Here is a 21763-nt window from a genome sequence, read left to right as displayed (position 1 = left end):
TCTTTTCTTTCTACACATCTAGGGCCCAACACAGTATCCAGCATAGAGCTGCCTTTCTATAAATATTTAAATAAATATCAGATGAGCTCCTCCCCTTCAAAAGAGGTCTCCTCACCGAGCTTCCCAACTCCAAAGCACTACCTTTGCTTTTTCCTCGTAGGAGCCACGGTCAGAATCGAACCAAGACCACTGCCACTGCCATGGATGGAGCGAGTGCCAGGGGGGAAGGCTCACCGTCTCCCCCACATGACGCCAGGGCGACTCCTCCAGCCTCCCAGAGCATGCCAGAGGGTACACTAGGGCCTACAGCTCACTGCCTTTGAGGACAGATCGCAGACGGACACTTCTACTCAGGTACAACATTCCCCAAAGAGGAACAGCCAGAACCACCTAGATGCCCTCTGCTTCAACAAGACTCTGGCCCTCTCAATTCTGGCCCGTCTGTCACCTGCATCCATGCCACCACTGAAGGCTTTTCTGAGGTTGATTCTGCACAGAACGAATGTCTCCAGAGTGGGAATGTGTGGTTTTGGCAGCGTGTATGGGGGAGAAGGGCTGGTCAAACCGGGTCGCAGAGTCAAGGTCAATGCCTCTGGCTTTTAGAACAGCACCCAGGGATCGCCGGCCTGCAGCTAAGCGTCAGCAGAGCGGACGGCTGCCCATGTGCCAATGCTGAGGGCCATGCTCCGAGGCCCGGGGCCACCCCATCCCTGTTCCTTTACACTAACACCGGGAAATATTATTCAGACAAATCAGTTTGCTGGGAGGCAGTTTGCCCAAGCAGCGTGCATGAAGGACCGAGGGCAGAGGTGGGCCCTCTGCACGCCCGGGGATCGCAGACCCAAGTGCGACACACCCCCAGGTTCTGCGAGTCTGATTCCAGGCTCCGGTTTCCCCACACAAGTCTCCATTGATGCCCCTTATCCTGTATCCTGCCCAGTTTACGTGGCCCTGGAGTTTTTTGTTGTTTAAAACAAAGTATTATTGGGGCGCCTGGGTGGCTCAGTGGGTTGGGCCGCTGCCTTCGGCTCAGGTCATGATCCCAGGGTCCTGGGATCGAGTCCCGCATCGGGCTCTCTGCTCGGCGGGGAGCCTGCTTCCCCCCCCTCTCTCTCTCTCTCTGCCTGCCTGCCTCTCTGTCTACTTGTGATCTCTCTCTGTCAAATAAATAAATAAGAACCTTTAAAAAAAAAAAACAAAAAAAAAACCAAAGTATTATTATTAAGACTTGAAATAGCAAGATGGAAAGAATGGGACAGACCTTCACCCTTGGTCTCCATGGTCCCAGCATGTGGGACACGCACGGCGCACAGGGCTCCCGCCTGCAGACGTGCTGTTCCCTCGGCTGGAGACACGTGTGCAGAAACATGCTTGTCACGGGTTACAGCGCACACAGACCTCCTAACGAGGCTCAAACACACTCCTGTTTCTCCCCAGAGGAGTATAAGCTGCGGTTGTCAAAATTGGCAAGATTTACATCTGCAGAGACTGACCTTAACAAAAATGCTGTGATCGATCTTACATTAAACAAACAACTATTTCATTAGGAGAACAGGCAGCTCTCTCTGTGGCCTGTCATCAGTGGGGTTTGAGAAACATTGGGGCTCTCAAGAACCAGCTTAAATAATATGAAATTGCTGGTATTAGCCATTTTTGAACTTTGAAATGTATTTACCTCGGTGTTCTACACAAAGGTACTGGAATTTTAGAAACAGGTCTTTTAAATTTTGGTTGCACTTTGTTCAAAACAAGTTGTAAGTCTGTCATCAGTTGCTCAACAGGTGAAATATAAAAATCTCAGCCTCAAGGTAAACCATAAGAGACTCTTAATCCTAGGAAACAAGCTGAGGGTTGTTGGAGGGGCTGGGTGGGGGGCTGGGGTCACTGGGAGACAGACGTTAAGGAGGGCATGTGAGAATGAGCCCTGGGTGTTCTCTGTAACTGATGAATCACTGACCTTGACCTCTGAAACCAGTAATACACTATGTATTAATCAAATTGAATTTAAATATAAAAAATTTTAAAAAATAAATTCCTTTAAATAAAATGAAGAAACCCTCAGCCTCAGAAGCCTGTAATGAATTGCAATTATTAAACGAAAGGAAACTTGCGAACAGGCAGGACCCTGAATGCTTCCCTGCTAGAGCAAGGACTGAACTACGTGAATATTAGGCCGTAAGAAACAGCACGGATTGAAACATAGAGTTTCAGATGTTCACACACAGACATAAACATGTAGGTAAGTGAAGAAGCAAAACACTGTAGCCCTAAGATAATACTAGAAAAATATATAGTCTTAAGAAAGACACTATCGCGGTAAACCTGGATGGCTCAGTCATTAAGCATCTGCCTTTGGCTCAGCTCATGATCCCAGCATCCTGGAATCGAGCCCCGCATCTGGCTCCCTGCTCAGTGGGAAGCCTGCTTCTCCCTCTCCCACTCCCCATCCTGTGCTCACTCTCTTGCTGTGTTTCTCTCTGTCACATAAAAAATAGAATCATAAAAAAATAAAAATAAAAAGACAGCATCGGGGCATCTGGATGTCTCAGTCGGTTGAGTGTCTAGCTCTTGATTTTGGCTCAGGTCAGGATCTCAGGGTTGTGAGATCGAGCCCCACTTCAGGCTCTCTGTTGGGGATGGAGCCTGCTTGAGATTCTCTCCCTACCTCGTGTAGGGGCTTTCTTTCTCAGTCTCTCAAAAAAAAAAAAAATGCACAAAGGTGGATTGTGAATAACTATTCTGCTTTGCTTTATTTGAATGTTCTGAAAAATGATATAAAGAGATTTAAATTTTTTTACTTTGGTGCACATGGATTTTTTTTGGTCAGAAAATATTTTAGTTTTGAAGGTGATTTTACATATATCTATTTTATAAGTCCACTAACAGAAACGGATTTGTCAGAAAATATTTCAGAAAGTTAATAATATCAACTAATGCTTTTACTCTGAGAAGTGTCCCAGTTTGGACAGTAATTATAGGGCTCCCTTGCTGATAATTTAGAACACAGAGAAATGTGTAATGGAATATAGAAAAGGATCAAAAACAGCAACAGGGTAATCTAGGTACCTAAGAAGAACTTCTTATCGAGTACAATGAAACACTGTGAAGAAGACATTTTCATAAATCTCATTCAGAACATCGCTGAGCTTGTCAGAGTAAAGAATTGTCAGGCTAAAAGAAAGAAATGAAGTTGGGAATTTGCCAGAACTGAGGAAAACATGGAAGTTTGCTATGACCCTGAAGGTATTTGCCAAACCAGGTAATAGCTTAGTTTAATATGGTTTCAAAGGGCGTGCAAAACTGAAGACAGAGCTGAGAGCCCGCCCAACGTGAGGATTGTAAAAGGAAGACCCCGTTCGGGAACACCTGCTCCCCTCACTATATAAGCCGTGTCTGTCTTGAAGTACGGCTCTAAGTAGAAAAGAAATTGTACCGAGAATTTGGAACCACAGGCTGGGTTCACACAAGTCGGCAGTTTGAATTCTTGGTATCTGGGAGGTCCAAAATAGTTCAAGCTGGGAATATAACAGAGAGTGTCCTCAGCTGGTGGTGATCCCGGGCACCGAGCAGAAGTAAACACAAATGCTAAAGTAAACCATCTTTATCCTCAGCCTTGAAGAATTCTCACACACAAAAAAAGTGAATGCAAATGAATCGCCCCGGGGCAGAAACACACACAGACAAATAAGGCACCATGAGAAAGACCCAGCAGAAACAAGAGACTGTCGAGCGAGCCGTTGGAACACAGATTACAAGTGAACAACAAAAAGTTGATTGCAACCACTCTGGAAAACAGCATGGAGGTTCCTCAAAATGTTGAAAATAGAACTACCCTATGACCCTGCAATTGCACTGCTGGGTATTTACCCTAAAGATACAAACGTAGTGATCCGAAGGGGCACATGCACCCGAATGTTTATAGCAGCAATGTCTACAATAGCCAAACTATGGAAAGAACCTAGATGTCCACCAACAGACGAATGGATAAAGAAGATGTGGTATATATACACAATGGAATACTATGCAACCATCAAAAGAAATGAAATCTTGCCATTTGCGACGACGTGGATGGAACTAGAGGGTATCATGCTTAGCGAAATAAGTCAATCGGAGAAAGACAACTATCATATGATCTCCCTGATATGAGGGAGAGGAGATGCAACATGGGGGGTCGAGGGGGTAGGAGAAGAGTAAATGAAACAAGATGGGATTGGGAGGGAGACAAACCATAAGTGACTCTTAATCTCACAAAACAAACTGAGGGTTGATGGGGGGAGGGGGTTGGGAGAGGGGGTGGGGTTATGGATATTGGGGAGGGTATGTGCTATGGTGAGTGTTGTGAAGTGTGTAAACCTGGCGATTCGCAGACCTGTACCCCTGGGGATAAAAATATATGTTTATAAAGCTGTAAAAAAAAAAAAAAAAGAAAGAAAAAAAAAAAAAGTTGATTAACATGCTTCAGGAAATGAAGATATTTAAAGAAACAAAATAAGCAAGAAATTCATCGGAGATGCCCAATTTCTGCTTCTGGCCGTGCTGGGGGAAAAAAAAAAGAAAATAACAGAACTAGATCTACCCTCTAGCCTTAAAAACCAGGAAACCAGACAAAATATTAGCACGAAGATGGGTTTGGGATACGGGGACAAGAAGAGCAGAGAAGAGTAATCTTTGAGAGGAGAACAAACCATGGGAGGCCTCGCAAACACCCCAGCTCACCACCCAGACAGGCCACACGACCGAGAAGGACGCCCTGACAGAGCCAGGCAGTCACGCTACTGAGACGGGGAGACAAAATTCAGAATTTGGGGAGGCCAAGGCAGCCACAGTTCGCAGGCAAAATAAAAGAAAAAGGAGAGAGCTGGAGAGAGAGAGACAGAGAACGCATGCATTCCACGTCTGTTCAAGCAGACAGAGCGGGAAGATCTGCTAATATATGGGGTTTGGGATGGAACCCTCAGAAGGGGCTAATAACAACAACGGCAGCAACAATAACAATAATAATAATGCTAGAGTCCTCTAACGGTGGCTCCCGCTAGCCCTTGGTGCTCTGTACCTGCCCGAGCGAAGCAAGCCCCAGAAGGAATGAACAGAATTCAAATAACTCAGCTGCGGACATTAGTCCCATGGCTCAAACGGCAAAGAGAATAAAAACTAGAAACTAGGTTGACCTCATGATAGTGAAAACAATCGTCATTATAAAAACTTGAGGATACAGACAAAGCAGTTCCTAGTGGGTAATGTACAGCATCGAGGGCTTATATTACAGAGCAAGAAAGAGAGAAAATTAAGCCAAGTAGCCATCTTAAGATGGAGATAAAAATAGAATGGCAAAGCAAACCAAAAGAAAGCAGAAGGAAGGAGATAGTGAAGCACAAAAAGGCATTCGAGGGAAAACGGCATGCCATAGAGCCCGACGGGGCTGCGACCATGTGGTATCGGCATGCGGGAAGAGCCCAGAGACAGATCCCCCTGCATTTTTGGACACCCGGTATACGACCAAAGGAGTCTTGCAGATCTGTGGGAATTTGACAAATTCAGCAAAATAGTAGGAGTCAGAGTTTACAAAGAATTCCTGCAAACTGATGAACACAAAGAAAAGCAGCTCCACAGAAAACCGAGCAAAAGATGTGAACGAGAGGACAGGGACAGAGAGTACTAAGCAACAAGCATGAGAAGATACCCAACGGTAAGGAATTAAAATTACTCTGATATGGCATTAATCTGATAGGACACCCACCTGACAGCCACACGCTTTTCAATCAGACAACGCAAGCATTGATGAGGTTGGGAAGAGTGATAATGCTCCCGGGGGCCAGACCGTCCTTAGACAGGACCGTTTTAACCTGAGCTGAGATGTGGCCCCATCACAGAGCAGGAGAAGCGAGAGCTGCAGAGGACCTCGGTGTTGTTGCTGGTGTGGAGTTAATGAAGGCCTCGGGGTCAGCCGTGGAGGGGGGAGGCAGGGAGGGCCGCGTGAGGGGCAGGCTTAAGTGGAGAGGCAGCAGTGGGACACAGGCACCAAACTTCACTTGTTTGTGATTCTGTCCCTTACTGGCTCCACGAGGAGGGGTAAGTCAAGTGTGGCCGCAGAGCTTTCTTCTGACTTCCGCAAGCCCCAGGCTGCTGTGACAAAGGACACTTGGAATGAACTTCCTTTGGCCAATTTCCAGTGGTGGCCCCATGGGGTTGAGGTGAAGATTAAAAAAGCAATTGCGTTGGCTCCACTGTGGCGTCTTCCAAGTTGTCGTTCTAGTGAGTAAAATCGTTGTATGAGAAATGCCTTTGGGGGTTCTAGTTGGGACAGTCGTGACTGGAAGCCGGTGTCTTCCCAGCCAGCCCCCACCATGTAAGGAATTGAGTTTCAGGACCTTATGCTTGGGAGCCTCTGGCTCAACTCGCTTTCTACTCAAATCTATATGGCATGGGGCTTGGTTGGGGGGGATTCTGCTTCACGTGCTCAAACCCTGAGAGAACAGATTGAAATGCACTAGAAACCACTTTCTCGTGGTGGGTCCTGGGGCTGGCCATGGGGTCAGCCACATCTGTTTCCTCCGGATTCCGCAGAGACGCACCCAGCCCTCTGGAATCAGGCTGTGGCACGCGGAGAGATGCTTGACCTCCGTCTCTAATGGGTTCCTACACGTTCGCGTCTACTCTTTGCTCCCAGGAGGAGTGAGACAGAGGACAGTGGGTTTAACATGGGGATGGCCCGAGACAAAAGTCCCGTCCCCATGGGTAGTGAATGCAGGGAACATACCCTCAGCGCATCGGAGATGCGGGCTGTGTTCATGAGAACCCAAGGATTATGAGGCCGGCAGGGAGTCGCAGCTCACTGGTACCACGAGGACACACAGCTGAGCTCTGAGGTCACAGTCAAGTTCTGCGCCTGAGCTCCTCATGGGTTGGGGTCTATACAGGACTCCGAAAGGCCTGATAATGACCCTGAAAGAGACCTGAGAGATCGTGGTCACATTCTCACAGCGGTTCACGGAGCACCAGATGCCTTCCTCTGTGCTACTCACAACAGGCTGGAACCTTCTCCTCCTTGTCCAGATGGAGCCGGAGCATCCTTAAGTCACAGAGGCAGCCGGGGCAGAGTGAGGCCTGAGCCCAGGTCCCGTCTGGTCTAACTCTGTGCCCTGGGGAATGGTGCAGTGAATGGAAGGGCGAGTTTTGAGCCCCAGTACCTGAGTTCTAATCCTGACTTCCCAGTTACTGTAGCTGTGACAGCTGGTGATTTGCTAGGCCTTTCTGTGTCTCGCCATCTCCATCTCTAGAAAGGGAAGGACAACAGCCTCTACCTCTAGGGTTCATGTGAAGGTGAAAAGAGAACGTCTGTACCATGTAGATGGGACGTGTGCTCAGCAAATACTCAAAGTGGTGGCTCTGGTGCTCATTGCTGCTGCACAACGCCCACGGTTCCAAGACCCTTACATGGGTCCTTGAACAGAAGACTTAATGACGAGAGGGTGATTTGGACTCCTTCCAGAAGGCTTTTAGGGAAAAAAATCACATCGTTCTTGGCATTTACAAATTATAGGCTCAAATAAATGACTCCGGTGAGGAGAGCCTTTGGCTTTTGGAAAGGTCAAATTGTATGGTTGTTATTTTTTATTCATTTTTTTAAAGATTTATTTACTTGAGAGTGAGCGAGCGAGCAAGCACAGGGGGAGGAGCAGAGAGAATCTCAAGCAGGGTCTGTGCTAAGCGCCGATCCCAACGCGGGGCTCGATCTCACAATCATGAGATCACGACCTCAGCCAAAATCGAGACTCAGATGTTCAACGGATTGTACCATCCAGGTGCCCCAAAGTGTATGGCTTTTAAAGATGCCGTTCTCCTTTTGCAAAGGAAATTGTCAAGAAGAGTCTCATTATTCTAGTAAGAAATCGAGTGGGGAGGTTTGCTTTTGCAGAATTTTTTTAAAAGAGATTTTATTTATTGATTTGACAGACAGAGATCACCAGTAGGCAGAGAGGCAAGGGAAGCAGGCTTCCTGCTGAGCAGAGAACCCGATGCGGAACTTGATCCCAGGACCCTGGGATCATCACCTGAGCCAAAGGCAGAGGCTTTAACCCACTGAGCCACCCAGGCGCCCTGTGCTTTTTCAGAGTTTGATTGTCAAGGGCTCTGGGCTGTGGGTCTGTCCATTCCTTACGGTGATAGAGGTGAGTCAATGAACCAGAAGTGGGAAGGGCCCACAGGCACTTTCCTGGGCTTTATACAAGCGAGACTGTCCTCTCAGCCATGGTAGGAAGTTGATCCTGATGAACAATAAAGCCCCACCCACGCTGTGAGGCAGGCCACCAAAAGTTGAAGGGCAGACGTCTGACTTACACCTCCTGCTGAAAAAGGAGCGTTCCTCTATAGACTCTACCCAAAACCTCTTAGAAGTAAGTAATGCATCCAGTAAAGCTGCAGGATATAAAATAAACCTACAGAAATTGGTTGTATTTCTATATACTAAGAATGAAGTAAGAGAAAGAGAGTTTAAGAAAAAAAATTCCATTTACACCTGCTCCAAAAGAATCAAATACATTTTGATTGCTATAAAGATCTCTACTCCGAAAACGATAAAACACTGATAAAAGAAATTAAAGGCAACACAAATGAAGACATTCCATGCTCATGGGTTAGAGGAATCAAAATTGTGAACATGTCCAAACTAGCCAAAGCAATCTAAAGATTCCGTGCCATCCCTATCAAAATACCAATGGCATTTTTCACCGAACTACAACAAATAATCCTAAAATTTTTATGGACCCACAGAAGATTCTAGGTGAAGCAACCTTGATAAGGAAGACTAAAGCTGGAGGCATCAGAATCTCTAATTTCAAGCTATACTACAAAGCAGGAGTCATCAAAGCAGTAGGGAACGGGCACAAAAACAGACACACATATCAGTGGAAGAGAACAGACAGCCCAGAAGTCAACCCAGGATTATAAGTTCAATTAATCTACTACAAAGCTGACAAGAATATACAACAGGGAAAAGACGGTCTCTTCGACAAATGGCGTTGGGAACACTGGACAGCTATTTGCAAAAGAATGAAACTGGACCACGTTCTTACACCGTGCACAAATATAAACTCAAAATGGATTAAAGACCTCAATGTGAGACCCAAAACCATAAACCTTATAGAAGAAAACACAGGCCATGATCTTTTTTATATCAGCCATAGAAACATTCTTCTAGGTATGTCTCTTCAAGCAAAGAAAACAATAGCAAAAACAAACTATTGGGACTATACCAAAATAAAAAGCTTTTGCACAGCAAGGGAAACCATCAACAAAATGAAAGACAACCTACTAAACAGGAGGAGATATTTGCAAATGACATATCCAATGAGGAATTAATATCCAAAATACATAAAGAACTTAGTTCAACATGAAAAAAAATCCCAATAATGTGATCAAAAATAGGGGACCTAAATAAACATTTTTTTTTTTTCCAGAACAGACATACAGATGGCCAACAGACATGTGAAAAGATGCTCAACATCACTCATTATCAGGACATGCGAATCAAAACCACAATGAGATGCCACCTTCCTCCTGCCAGAATGGCTAGAATCGAGACAAGAAACCACAAGTGTTGGCAGGTATGCAGAGAAGGGGAAAGCCCCGTGCCCTGTTGGTAGGAATGTGAACTGGACCAGTCGCTGTGGAAAATAGTACGGAGGTTCCTGAGAGTTGAGTTGAGAGTGGAAATACCGTATATTCCAATAATTCCACTACTGGGTATCTACCCCAAGGAGAAAAAATTATTTCAGAAAGATACATGTATCCCTATGTTTATGGCGGCATTATTTACAACAGCCAAGATACAGAAGCAGCCCAGTGTCCACAGATAGATGAATGGATACAGAAGAGGTCGTGTACACACACAATGGAATATTACTCAGCCATGAAAGGAAAGAAATCTTGCCATTGGCATCAACATGGATGGCCGAGAGAGCATTATGCTAAGGAAAAGAAGTCCAACAGAGAGAGATAAATGCCATAGGATTTCATTTATATGTAGAATCTGAAAAGCCAAAGAACCCACAGCAGAAATGGGCTCACAAATAGAGAGAACATATTGATGATCACTGGGGTGGGGGATGGGCAAAACGGGGGCGGGAAGCGGGAGATACAGGGTTCCAGTTATGGAAAGAATGAGTCATGGAGATGAAAGGCACAGCATAGAGAACACAGTAGATGGTAGTGAAATAGCGTTGTATGGGGACAGACAGCAGCTACACTTGTGGCAAACCCAGCATAACGTACAGACTTGTCGAATCACTATGCTCTACGCCTGAAACTGATGTAATACTGTGCATCGACTACATTTCAATTAAAAGGGGCAGGGGGAGGTTCCAATCAGGTTGATTTACTGCAAATTAGTGCAAAAATAAGGAACCTGGAAATTAAAGACTATCAGTATCTTGATGTGCTCATATGATAGATCAGTATGTAAACAAATAATTAAAATATAACATCAGTGCCTATAATATAATACCTTCAGAATGCCATAGGGGATTATAGGAGGGAAACAACTTTCCTGGAACAAAGAGGCAGGAAGGAGGAAAGGAGATCCGACAAGGCTTCAAAAAGGAGATAATATTGCAGGTAAGCCTTGAAGAATAAGCAGGAAGGGCTGCAAGGATTTTTAATATTAAAAAATTGATTAATGTAATTTACCATATTAAAGGATTAAAGGCAGAAAACCACACGATCACCTCATTAGATGCAGAAATGGATTAGACAAAAATTCAACAACCAATTTTCCAAAATCTCTTGGAAATCCATCAAGAGAAGAACCAATACTCTGTGATATCCTCCGACAGCGGAAAAATCATCCATCAAAGAAAATTAATAAGCTATAGCTCCACACATCAATATGGATGTCAAAAATGAAATATTGGTTGAAAAAAGGAAGTTCGAGAAGAGCCAAGGAGACAGTATGATTCCATTTACGTAAAGTTCAAAATCAAACAGAACCAAACAGTATATATTGTGTTGGATGCAAATTTAGGTGGTAAAAGTGTAAGGCAAGCGAGGGGACAATACACACAAAATTCAGCATGGCGGTCACCTCCGGGAAAGGCGGGAGGGCTATGGGGTCCTGGAATAACACACGGACCTTCTAAATATTCTATTTCCTAACCTGGGCGGTGGGCCCCCGGGTGTCTGATTTGTTGGTCTGTAGACTGGGCAGATGTGTTTCCACATCTGTGTATACGGCAGATTTCACAATGAAAACTTGTAGGAGAAATAAACAGAAAGTCAGTAACTGAAGAAGAGGATCCAGGATCGTATGGAATTATAGCACGTTCTTGGGAACCAGTCACTGGAAGAATGAATGAATGAATGAATGAACGAACAAACAAACAAGGACATCTGTAGGCAGAAAAAGTAGCATGTACACAGCCTTGAGGCCAAGAGACAGCATGGGGGTTCGGGAACCTGGAGGTAGTTTCCATGGTTGGAAAGGTGGGTGTGGTCCAAAGGACGAAAAGCTTCACGGACCATAAAAGGGTTTGAACTCTGGGCGCTTGGGTGGCTCAGTCATTAAGCATCTGCCTTCAGCTCAGGTTATGATCCCGGGGTCCTGGGATCGAGCCCCACCTCGTGTTCCCTGCTCAGCGGGGAGCTTGCTTCTCCCTCTCCCACTGCTTGTGTTCCTTCTCTCTCTCTGTGTCTCTGTCAAATAAGTAAATGAATAAAATCTTAAAAAAAAAAAAAAAAGGTCTGAACTCCACCCTGCAGCCACCAAGAAGCCACTGTAGGATTTGTAGAAGGGGGTGACATCAGCAGGTGCATGGAGCACTGTGACACTGCCTTCGCCAGAGAGCATCCTCAGACAGAAGCAGCGTATGGCCCTTGCCCCGAGCGAAGGGTAGTGAACTTTGTTCCCAAAACGGCATGCAAGTGCTCTCCACACTCTCGAAAACACCTATAGAGTTTAGTCCTCGGTGCCGGGGGGCCGTGTGCAGAGATGGCCAGGTGCGGGGGAGCGGGAACCCAGACGCAGTGGGAAGGGCCTGACGCAGGCTTCAAGGGCACACACACGTGTAACCCTTGGAAAAAACCAGCACTTGGACAAAGAACTAGGAAATGTATGCTTACAAACCCCAAACCAAGAACCACCACTGCCACCCCTCCCCACTACAATTTGTCCTGATCTCGCTGCTAGGGAGCAGGATAAGAGAAAATCCAAACAAAAATGAAGAGCCATGCCGGGTGCCCCCCCCACAAGAGGACTGAGTATTGTCAGGTCTCCTAAAGTCGACTATCCTTCCTTATTAACAGATTTACTCTGACCTCTGATTCTCTCTGGTTCTCTCTTTGGTAGACCCAAATGAAACTCAGCTCTGTGTTAGTTAAAGAATTACTGGTACATTAGACGATCTGATACAACTTAACTGGTCTGCAAATGTAACTATGTGAAAATTGTTCAATTACACATGAGCTAAATTATCACCTCATTTGCATGGACAAAAAAAATCTATTAATGCTCAGTTGAGCCTGAACCAGTTGTGAAACAGGTGAGAATTTATGGTCGGATACTCTGATTGAAGCTCCATTAACGTTCAAGACAGTTTCTTAATGAATTAAACCCCAACTCATTTGTATGCTCCGTCCCTTCTAATGCCTAATTGTGCCTAAATCTGGCCACCCTTGAGCGATCACGGGCGCCCAGGGGCATCTCAGGCACTCTGTGCACTGGCCCCGAACGACCCAGTTTGGCTGTTTTCTTCCAGCAGCAGCACGACTGGAGAGACGATCATTAGTTATCATTAAAGGTAACAATTAGCGGCGGACTCAAGTCCTGCGTTTGGCTGGGCAGTAGATCATGATTTGTGTCAGGCAGGATCGACATCACTGTGGCCGAGGCCAGCGTGCTGCCAATGGCTCAGGGGTTTTGAGGACGGGCTGTGGGACACTTGACAAAGCTGGCATGTGCGGGAACGAGAGAGCGGTATAGATGAGCCCAGGGCTTTCAGTCACCCCGTCTGCCCAGACAGCCTTTGCTCTAGCCCTTCTGATTCCCTCCGCCTTACTTGGGCCCTTCTTCCCCCAGTGGGGGGTGAACACTGGGCGCTCACACGTTACGGCGTGTGGGACCGGCTAAGTGGGCATCGGCGTCTCCGCTAGAGTGTGACTTGTCCCAGAGGGGAGAGCCTCTGTGTTATTTGCTGCATCCCCGGGGCCCTGCATATTGTCGGGGTCCGATAAATATTTTTGAATGAGTAAGGGAAGAACTGCATGGGTAGAAGTACTCACAGATACTCTGCTGACTATATTCCAAACTGTTTCTTAGGTGCTTGGTAGCCTCTGTCTGGCTTAGAACAGAAACAGTCCCGGAAAACCGCTAGCCAGGTCCTTCGGGTCAGAATCCACCTTCCCGGGCAGAGCAGAGCTGAGCCCGTGACGAATGGAGGTCAAGTCTATGGATCCCTTGGGCTCGGAAGTGTACGGTCAAATCTGCATCATTAAGCTTCGTCCTGGAAATCTCTTTGGAAGAAAACTCTTCCCTTTGCGGGGTGGGGGGGGGGCCCAACACGGTCAAGTTTTGTTCCAGTGTTGGGACACATCATGGTTCCAACCAAAGCAGCAAAAGGACTTGCCTTCTATTGAAGGACCATCTCACCTGAAAAGTCTCGGTCTTTAAAGATTTGAATCCCACCCTGGTCAGTGGGATGTTCAGATACAACCGAGGGCACAGCTGCCTCTGACCCCCAATGCCCGCTCGCCCTCAGGCTCAAGGGACTGGTCGAGGGAAGTTGTAGGCAGAGACGTTCCAGTGCTTAAGCTGTTATGTCTCTCTCGGTGCAGAGTCCACAGGGCTGGATTCTCTCAAATTAAATGTCCCTATCTGGCGGCAGTCCTCCCCATATAGTCCTCCCCATATAGTCCTCCCCGTTGCCCCCCTCCCCCACAGACTCTCGTTGAATCAACTTATGAGCTTCCCATTTTAACAAAAGGTTAATTACGATCCATTTGGCCTTTCAAAATTGAGGAAGACAGGATGATCCCTCGAAGGGCCCGTCAATGGAAGAATGGAGAAAATGTTACACGCACTCCCACCCACGCTCTCTGTCACACACATGTGCATATAAATATAATGGAACATTATTTGGCCATTAAAAAGTTATGTCCTGTCACTTGTGACAACATGGCTGCCCTTGAGGGCGTGACGCTCCAAGAAAGAGGTCAGAGAAAGACAAATACTGTAGGATCGTAATTACATGTGGAATTTAGAAACCCGAACTCATATCCAGAGAACAGATGGCTGGTTGCCAGAGGAGGGGGAGCAGGAGGGTGGGGGGATGGGAGAAGGGGACCCACACCAGGGCTCACAGCTCAGCATCGGCTGCCCAGCCCGTGTTGCAGACCAGCTCGTACACACCACGGGCATGTGACCACAGAGTTCCTTGGGAGCCACGCCTGAAGAAACTTCCCAAATTCCAGCTGATGGATTGACTGCCTTATCGGCCAGCTGTGGAAACCCCCACAGCTGCTCTTGTTAGCCGGGTGTCGGAGGCAGCTCATTATCCCGGGCCCTGACAGCCGGCTGTCACTCTCCCCCCCAGGCCCTCCCTTCCTTGCCTTTCTCGTCCCCATCAAAACTTCGAGACGCAGGCTGGGTGATAACCTCTCCTATTCTGACAGGAATCTTTTCACCCAGAAATGCCTCCACGCACCTTCTAGAAATTTCCACCTCCTAGAAACTAGAGAGGGCCGGAAAGTCTGTCTCCTCGGATGGCCGTGCCCAGCAGGGAACCCGGTCACCCTTTTCCTGCTGGAGCCCCCCACCCAGTGAGGCAGGTGAGGGGCTGAGGTGGGGGGGTCTCGGGGGCCCTGCAGCCCGAGAGAGCATCGTGGAACGTGTAGCTTCTCTCCCATCAGTGGGCCGGTGGAAAGGCCCCGCACACTGTCGGGCCGGAGCATAGAAATTAAGAAATCAAGAAAGACAAAATTAAGAAAGACAGAGGCCCTATGACACTTGACAAGGATCGCGGCAGCTGGAATACAAGTCCCACTGAGCGCCATTTAAAGAGGTCAACCCAAGCCCTGTTCTCCAACCTTCTACCTCGGGGTCTGCGTGCAGATGCTGAGTGAGGAGGGTTTCACTCAGTCCCACACCCTTAGCTGGTATTTCTTTCTTTTTTTTTTTTAATAAAGATTTTATTTATTTATTTGACACAGAGAGCAAGATCACAAGTAGGCAGAGAGGCAGGCAGAGAGAGAGGGGGGAAGCAGGCTCCTAACTGAGCAGAGAGCCTGATGTGGGGCTTGATCTCAGGACCCTAGAAACACGACTGAGCCACCCAGGTGCCCCTGGTACTTCTGATGCAGGTTCGATGGCGTGGGTGCCCTTCCCTCCTCCACCCTCCCCATCCCACTTTGCCCACCGCCACAAGGTTCTGGGAGTCCGCCTGCCCCCCGCCCCCGCCCCGTGGCCATCCCCAAGACAAGGAAGCGTGGACGCTGCCGCCCCTGCCTGCACCGCTGGCCCCAGCCGGGCCCCCCCCTTGGAGCTTCGCCTTCACTTCCCACCATCTTAGCGTGTCCCTGACTGAGCGTGTCCCAGACACTGAGTGAGGAAGCAGCGTGGCACGGGGCGGGGGCAGCGAAGCACCCACCAGCTGTGCCAACGTGGCCAAGCCACTCGGCCCTCCTGTCTCTGGCTTCCCAGCTGCGGCTCGAGCGTGCTCAGTCGGGCCTGTGCCATGCGGCTGTACCTGGGCTGAGCGACGCCGGTCGAGCACCTGGAGCGGTTTCCGAGGCACAGTCGGAGGACAGGGACAACGAACCGTCATCCTCATGCTCCCAGGACGAAATGAGCCGAAGTCAGGGCTCATTCACGCCCCAGACTAACTACCCAGGACGTTGCCGGAGAACCAGAAAACAAGTATTGGAAACGACGCGCTGCTTCTCCCTGCGACCCGGCAAGTCCACATTTCGGAACCTCTGCCCCCTTGGAAAGATTGAAGAAAACGTTCTCGCCTTTCTATCTGCCCTTTTATTCGCTTCCTTGCATGGTACAAGAAAGGTCTGCCCGGCGAGGCTGGGCGGCTCCAGCCCAACGCTGTCTGTCCGTCCGTCTCTCTCCCTGCAACTCACACGTTCTCTCCTGCACATCAGCCACGGAGCTGCCCGGGCACCTGACCGCCCTGCTGGCCCGATTCTGCCCGTGGGTGGGTCCTGGCATCTGGTCTGTGGAGGGACAGGGGACCTCCCTGCACTCTGCCAGGATTAAGCAGATAGACTGTTCCAGCTCCCAGTTGTACTCTTGTAACTATTTGCCAACTGGTTCAGAATCTGCAGGGAAGAGGGTTTTGTTCATAATCTCTGGGACCGAACGGAAAGGAAGGAAACTGTTGGAAGAGCCAAGTGGGAAACGAGGACGTCTCCGTTTCTATCCAGTCCTCCGAGCACATGGCCCATCATCTAGTGGGGGTGAGCCACGGACGATGGGGGAAACTAGCCCGAACGGAGTTTGTGAGCCAAGGCAGTAGAGAAAGGACTGATGCTTGAACCTGGGGTTCATGACCCAGCCGATTCCCAGACAGCCTCGTATCTCCCCGAGTGACCTGTGTGACTCTATTTACTGGGAGTGGTGGCTAAACTCTTAAGAAAATAATATCAATCTCTGGAAATACCCATAATTGAATATGAAGATACCACTGGCCAGGGAAGTAAATGGAGCTAGGAGGGAAGAACAAAAGAAAGAATGTTCAAATCTCCTAAAACAAAACAAAACAAAACAAGGGAGAGGAGGGGTGTCTATGTCCTGGTGATTCTTCCGGACCTGCTTTCTCTGCATCCTAACAGTCATTAAAATGTATAAAAATGAGTATTTTTCAAGCAGCAATCTAAGAATTACTATTGCTGTGGTTGCCTGGCAACCCGAGACTTTAGTTATTTTATTTCTAAACAGGGAATGCTATAAACTGGTATCCGGAGTTCGTGCAAATAGTTCTAAATTGATGTTCTCCCTGTAAATCAGGAGGAGATAATATGGCATTAATGTACATTTAAAGGTTGCTAAATATGTGTGTGTCTCTCACACACACGCACGCACACGCTCACGGGAAGATTCTTAACCAAGTTTCTGTTCTGCGCTATCGTCGGTAAACCTGGAGAACTATTATTCCTTTACATTTTTTTCCTGGAAAATACCTGTAATTTCATACTAGGTGTAAATAATATACATCTGGACAAGCCTATCATCTCCTGCATGAACCGGGGAAATAATTTTGCAGGTAATACTGATCTATAACGCCCTTCCTGAGTTTCACGGACACTGAGTGGGTCTCTGGTTTAGGGAGAGCAGAAACTATCCAAGTGGCCACTGGGAGAAAACATTTCTCACGGCAAGGAAAGGGCAGGTCTGCCTTACACAGAGAAGCAAGTCCTGGAAAGGCCTCCTGAGTTCAGGCCCGGGGCCACGGGTGCCACCCCTGTGTTCCACACCCCTCACCCCCGCCGGCATGAGAAGCAGTGTGGACATTCCGGGAAAGCTGCCTCGGCTTATGAAAAGTCATTTCTCCACAAGACACGGACTTGATTTGGAGTTTCCAGGGCTGCTCGCTGGCCTGAACGAGCTGCTCTGATCCAGGAAGGTTCTTAATATGGCCTTGGTTCGCCACCCCACGAGGGCCTGAGGAGGAAAGGTGCTCCCATCCCACACCCTCATGGCGGGCTCCTTACTGCTTCTGTGGAGTAGAAGCCCCTCGACGTGGCCCCCGTGATGGGGTTATCATGAGCTCCTACCTCCATCCCAACAGCCTGCCTCAGGCTCCCTGGTTGCCACCAACAGATTTGCCACCAAGAAGGGGAAAGCTCGGAAATGCCAGACAGGTCAGCGACTGACATGAATAAACAAGGAGCGGGTCTTGGTCGGAACCGCGGACCAAACCGTCGAAGCAGAGCATCGAGCGTCCCGGCCTTCCTGGGGCTGCGCGACAGAGACGGGTCTCAAGCCGCCTTAGGAAGAGTCTCAGACACAGCACGAACGAGTCTTGGAATGATCTTCCGTGACCTCTTGTTAAACGGAAACCAAGACATTATAAAATGTCTGGTCTTTGGAAACAGAGGACAAGCATCTTGTTGGCAAAACGGGCAAACGTGTCTTTTGGTCTGTTAAGGCATTCTTTCTCCAAACGCAGTAGCAGCTGTAGACGAGTATGGAGAGTAGGTCCCCTAAGGGTCTGTACCCCTCCTGGGACAACATCTACGAGGGCCCCAAAATTCTCTATCAAGAGACTGGGTGGTGGTTAGAATGTCTGAGTCCTTGGAAAGACCATGGTCCTGCAGATCAGTCAGGACACGAGAGCACCGAGGGCAGAGCTAAGTTCCCACGGCCAGATCCTTGCAGTAACCCTTCTGGGGGCCAGATCCAGGGCTGTGTGTCTGCAATCCTGGGGTCTAGCATGGGAATGTGTTAATGCCTCAGCCTGTTTCTTTTCTCATCTAGCAACTGGGGAAAACTCCTATTACGTTGGTGCCCAGGAAGGGGCGGGCAGGCAGGAATGGCAAATCCCTGAAATGAGCAATAGAGGGGAGTCGGATGCTCCAGACCGCCACAGAGATCCCCAGACAGGACGTGCCCCAGAGCTGGAGAGTCACAGGTGCGGCCTGCTAGTGCAGACCTGAAGAGGGGGGCTGGGGCCCTTGGTGGTCTCCCGGCCTCCCCTGCAAGCTCCTGTGAACTCCTGTGATTTATCACACTTGGATCGGCTGGCAAGTCTGTGGCCCGAGCCGTGCCCACCCGACGGCTCCAAAGCCAAGATCATCTGCAAAGTCAAAACCACTCGGGGTACCCCTGAGGTGCCCACAGGAGTGCCTGTGATGGGTAATGACTACAAACCCCCATTCTAGCTTGCTCACAAGGACAAACAGAGAGGATGAAGAAGAAAAATGAGGACAGATCGCCTCCCCTCTGTGCTCATTTCAGTTAATTTCCCAGGCATCCCTGGTGTCTGCTGCAAGCTCCGAACTGTCCAGGGTGACCGATGAAGGGGGGAGGGGGGATTCTTTGGCTCTGGGATGGGGGAGGGCAAGGCATGTGGAGTTTGGTTTCCCTGGTGTTTGCTGCACATGAGCAAGAATGAGAGAAAGCTGCCAGGGCAGGAAACCTCCGCCCTCCCTCCCGGAAAAGATGAGGTCTGACTGGTGAGAGGTGTTTAGTGTGCTAACAAAACGCAGCATAATGTGGCTTTAGAGCCTTGACTGAATTGATAAAGGACACCCCAGCCCTCCCGCCCTGCGCTAAGGGCCCCATGCTGGGCGCGTCCCCGGCAGCTCAGAGATCTCGGGGCCTGATGAGGCTGGGGCGGGGGGGGGGGGGGGCAGGTTGGCTAAGTCGGCCCGGTGCTACCAAGGTCTCCAAGCCCTGGAAACTGAGGCAGTTTGATCCTGCCACCACCGGGCTTGGGGATCGGAGTAAATCTTTGCATTCTTTTCCCGGACCGTGAAAGGGGAGAGCTTCTAGTTGGATGAATGCATCTGCAAAGGGGATGGACAGGCGCCAAAGACCGGCTATGTGCGGAGCTGAGGGGCAAGCACAGCAAGGGCCTTTCAAGGCTCGAACACGAAGATGGGCACAAGGGACTGAGGGCTGCTGGGTGCGTCACTGGTAAACGAGTGTTCTGGGGAGGACGGCCAGGCCTCCATGTTTCCCGGCCCCGAGCAATGGGCAAGATCTCCAGGAGGGTCCTGACCGTGGCTCAAGTCTAGGTCTTGAGCAGACGCTGAGCGCTGGTTAAGTCTGTGCTGACTTCAGACATGCCAACAATGCAGTCATCACCCCACAGAGCTAGCATGGGAAGGAAGAAAGCTGGAGGTGAAGGAGACAGATATCTGCAGGGGATGGTGAATGGAGGGGTCACACTCTGTCACACTCTGTCAGCCCTCCCCAGGGAGCGGATGTCTGGTCTTTGGGACTAGCTGATGCCACATATGTTTCATGTAACTGTCCTTCAACTACTAATAAAAACAATTCTCGAGGTTTCCCTGGATGTTTACAATGAAATGCAACCAGAACCCAAAGGAAGTTACTTTGTCTGCATGAAGAGTCATTTCACGGGCTTCCTTTCATCCATTCCCTCCCTCCCAACCGCCAGTTCAACAGATAGTTACTGAAATCCTAAAAGCCTGTCACTCCACAGAAACAACGTGAGAGACCCAGAAGTAAAATATATAATCAGCGACCAAGAACGTGGTATTTTGAAAAAAAATTTTTTTTTTTTTTTTTTACATTGTGACCTATTCTCACTTTAATAGGCATGTCTCCCTTTTTATGGACAGGGAGTCTGACTGAGGCCGGTATGCTTTCTTTCTAAGTCTGCAGCCCTGACAGGACCCGTCCAGATCTTTCTTTTTTTCCCTCTTCCCTTCCTTCCTCCCTCGTAACAACACCTTGAGTTTTTTCAGCTGCAGAAATGATACCGAATAAAACTTTATAAACCTATAACTTGAAATTTTTTCCTCAGAGGAAAGGGTCCTTCCAAGGGCTGGGAAAACCATTTCTGGGTTTATCCCACCAGGTCTCCAAATTTCAGGAGCTGAGACGCATGGGATTACACCTGTCGCTTAAAGTGCTGGAGTCCGAGTGCAAACGGTCCTCCCGGTGAAGGGAGTCACAGCTAGGGCAGAGGGGAAGGAGAAGGCGAGGACTTGTCCGAATCTCCCTCATTATAGGACAAATGGCCCGACTTAGCTTTTCCTCCCGCGCAGCAGTGACTTAGATTTTGCCTGATTTTACAGATTAAAAAAAAAAAAAAAAAAAAAAAAAAGACACTGTGTACCTTTGCTTCATCCTCGCGGCAACCCCACAGGTGTTCTTGCAATGACGTCGATGTGGGTAAGCCCAACCAGAGGATCATTACTCCTTGGCTCCACTGTTCTAAATTTTACAAAAAACCTTCCACCCTCCTACCATTCTGAGTCTCATATCCTTGTGACGCAGAGAAGACACACAGCGGAAGCATCTGTTTACGGTGCGTGACGGTTCGGGGAGCTCGTGAGGGGAACAGCTGAGCCTTGGCAAAGCCCCGAATAAGCAGGGAGCACCCAGCACCATCACCACGTTGTTCAGTGGCAGAGCTGAGCCGGGTGGTGGTGGTGGTGAGGGGTGGCCCTGGGCTGGGTCATTCGTGGGCACAGATGACATAGCCAGGTGTTGGCCATTCCAGACACAGGAGCAGCTCTAAATTCATCCTCTCGGAGCATAATGGAAAGAAAGAAGGGATCTTGGGGGTAAACATCTGCATGGGGATGGTGGGTGGCGGTGGCAAGTTTTAGAAGCTCTCCTACGTAGGGTTGCCAGATAAAATACAGGATTCCTAAATGTTCATGCAATACTGGGGGCATACTTCCATTCAAAAAATTATTTGTTGCTTCTCTGAAATCCAAATCTTTCTGGGTACCCTGTATTTTTATTGGTTAAATAGGACAGCCCGACTCTTAATGAAAGGGCAGTTCGATATTCCCGCCTTTACCGTCATGCCCGTGAAGGGTCTGTGTGATGGCGGCAATGACCTACCAGTGGCAACTGTGATTGGAGACCCCAACCGAGATAACTTCCTATTCTCCCTGACTTGAGCCGCTGAAGTCAGGACTGGGGCAAATGGAAGGATTTTCACAACTTCTGAATTCGGAAGCGCATGGGATACACAATCGTTAGCAGAGGCTGGTTCAGGCAAAGAGCTAACCGTGCGGTCCAGACTGTCCCTCCATCGGGTGCATCTTTCCCGAGATGTCACTGGAC

At 48.6% G+C, this 21763-nt stretch overlaps 1 protein-coding gene across 1 annotated transcript in view; it reads right to left on the bottom strand.

Moving 5' to 3' along the window:
* The window catches only part of KIF26B (kinesin family member 26B), a 417933-nt gene that overhangs the window by 31646 nt on the left and 364524 nt on the right, over window positions 1-21763 (bottom strand). The window lies entirely within an intron of this gene.

The sequence above is a fragment of the Lutra lutra genome, chromosome 15 (assembly GCF_902655055.1).
Source record: "Lutra lutra chromosome 15, mLutLut1.2, whole genome shotgun sequence".
In the NCBI taxonomy this organism is placed as follows: Eukaryota; Metazoa; Chordata; class Mammalia; order Carnivora; family Mustelidae; genus Lutra; species Lutra lutra.
The sequence above is the reverse complement of the archived record's forward strand: the minus strand, read 5'-3'. Positions and strand labels throughout refer to the sequence as shown.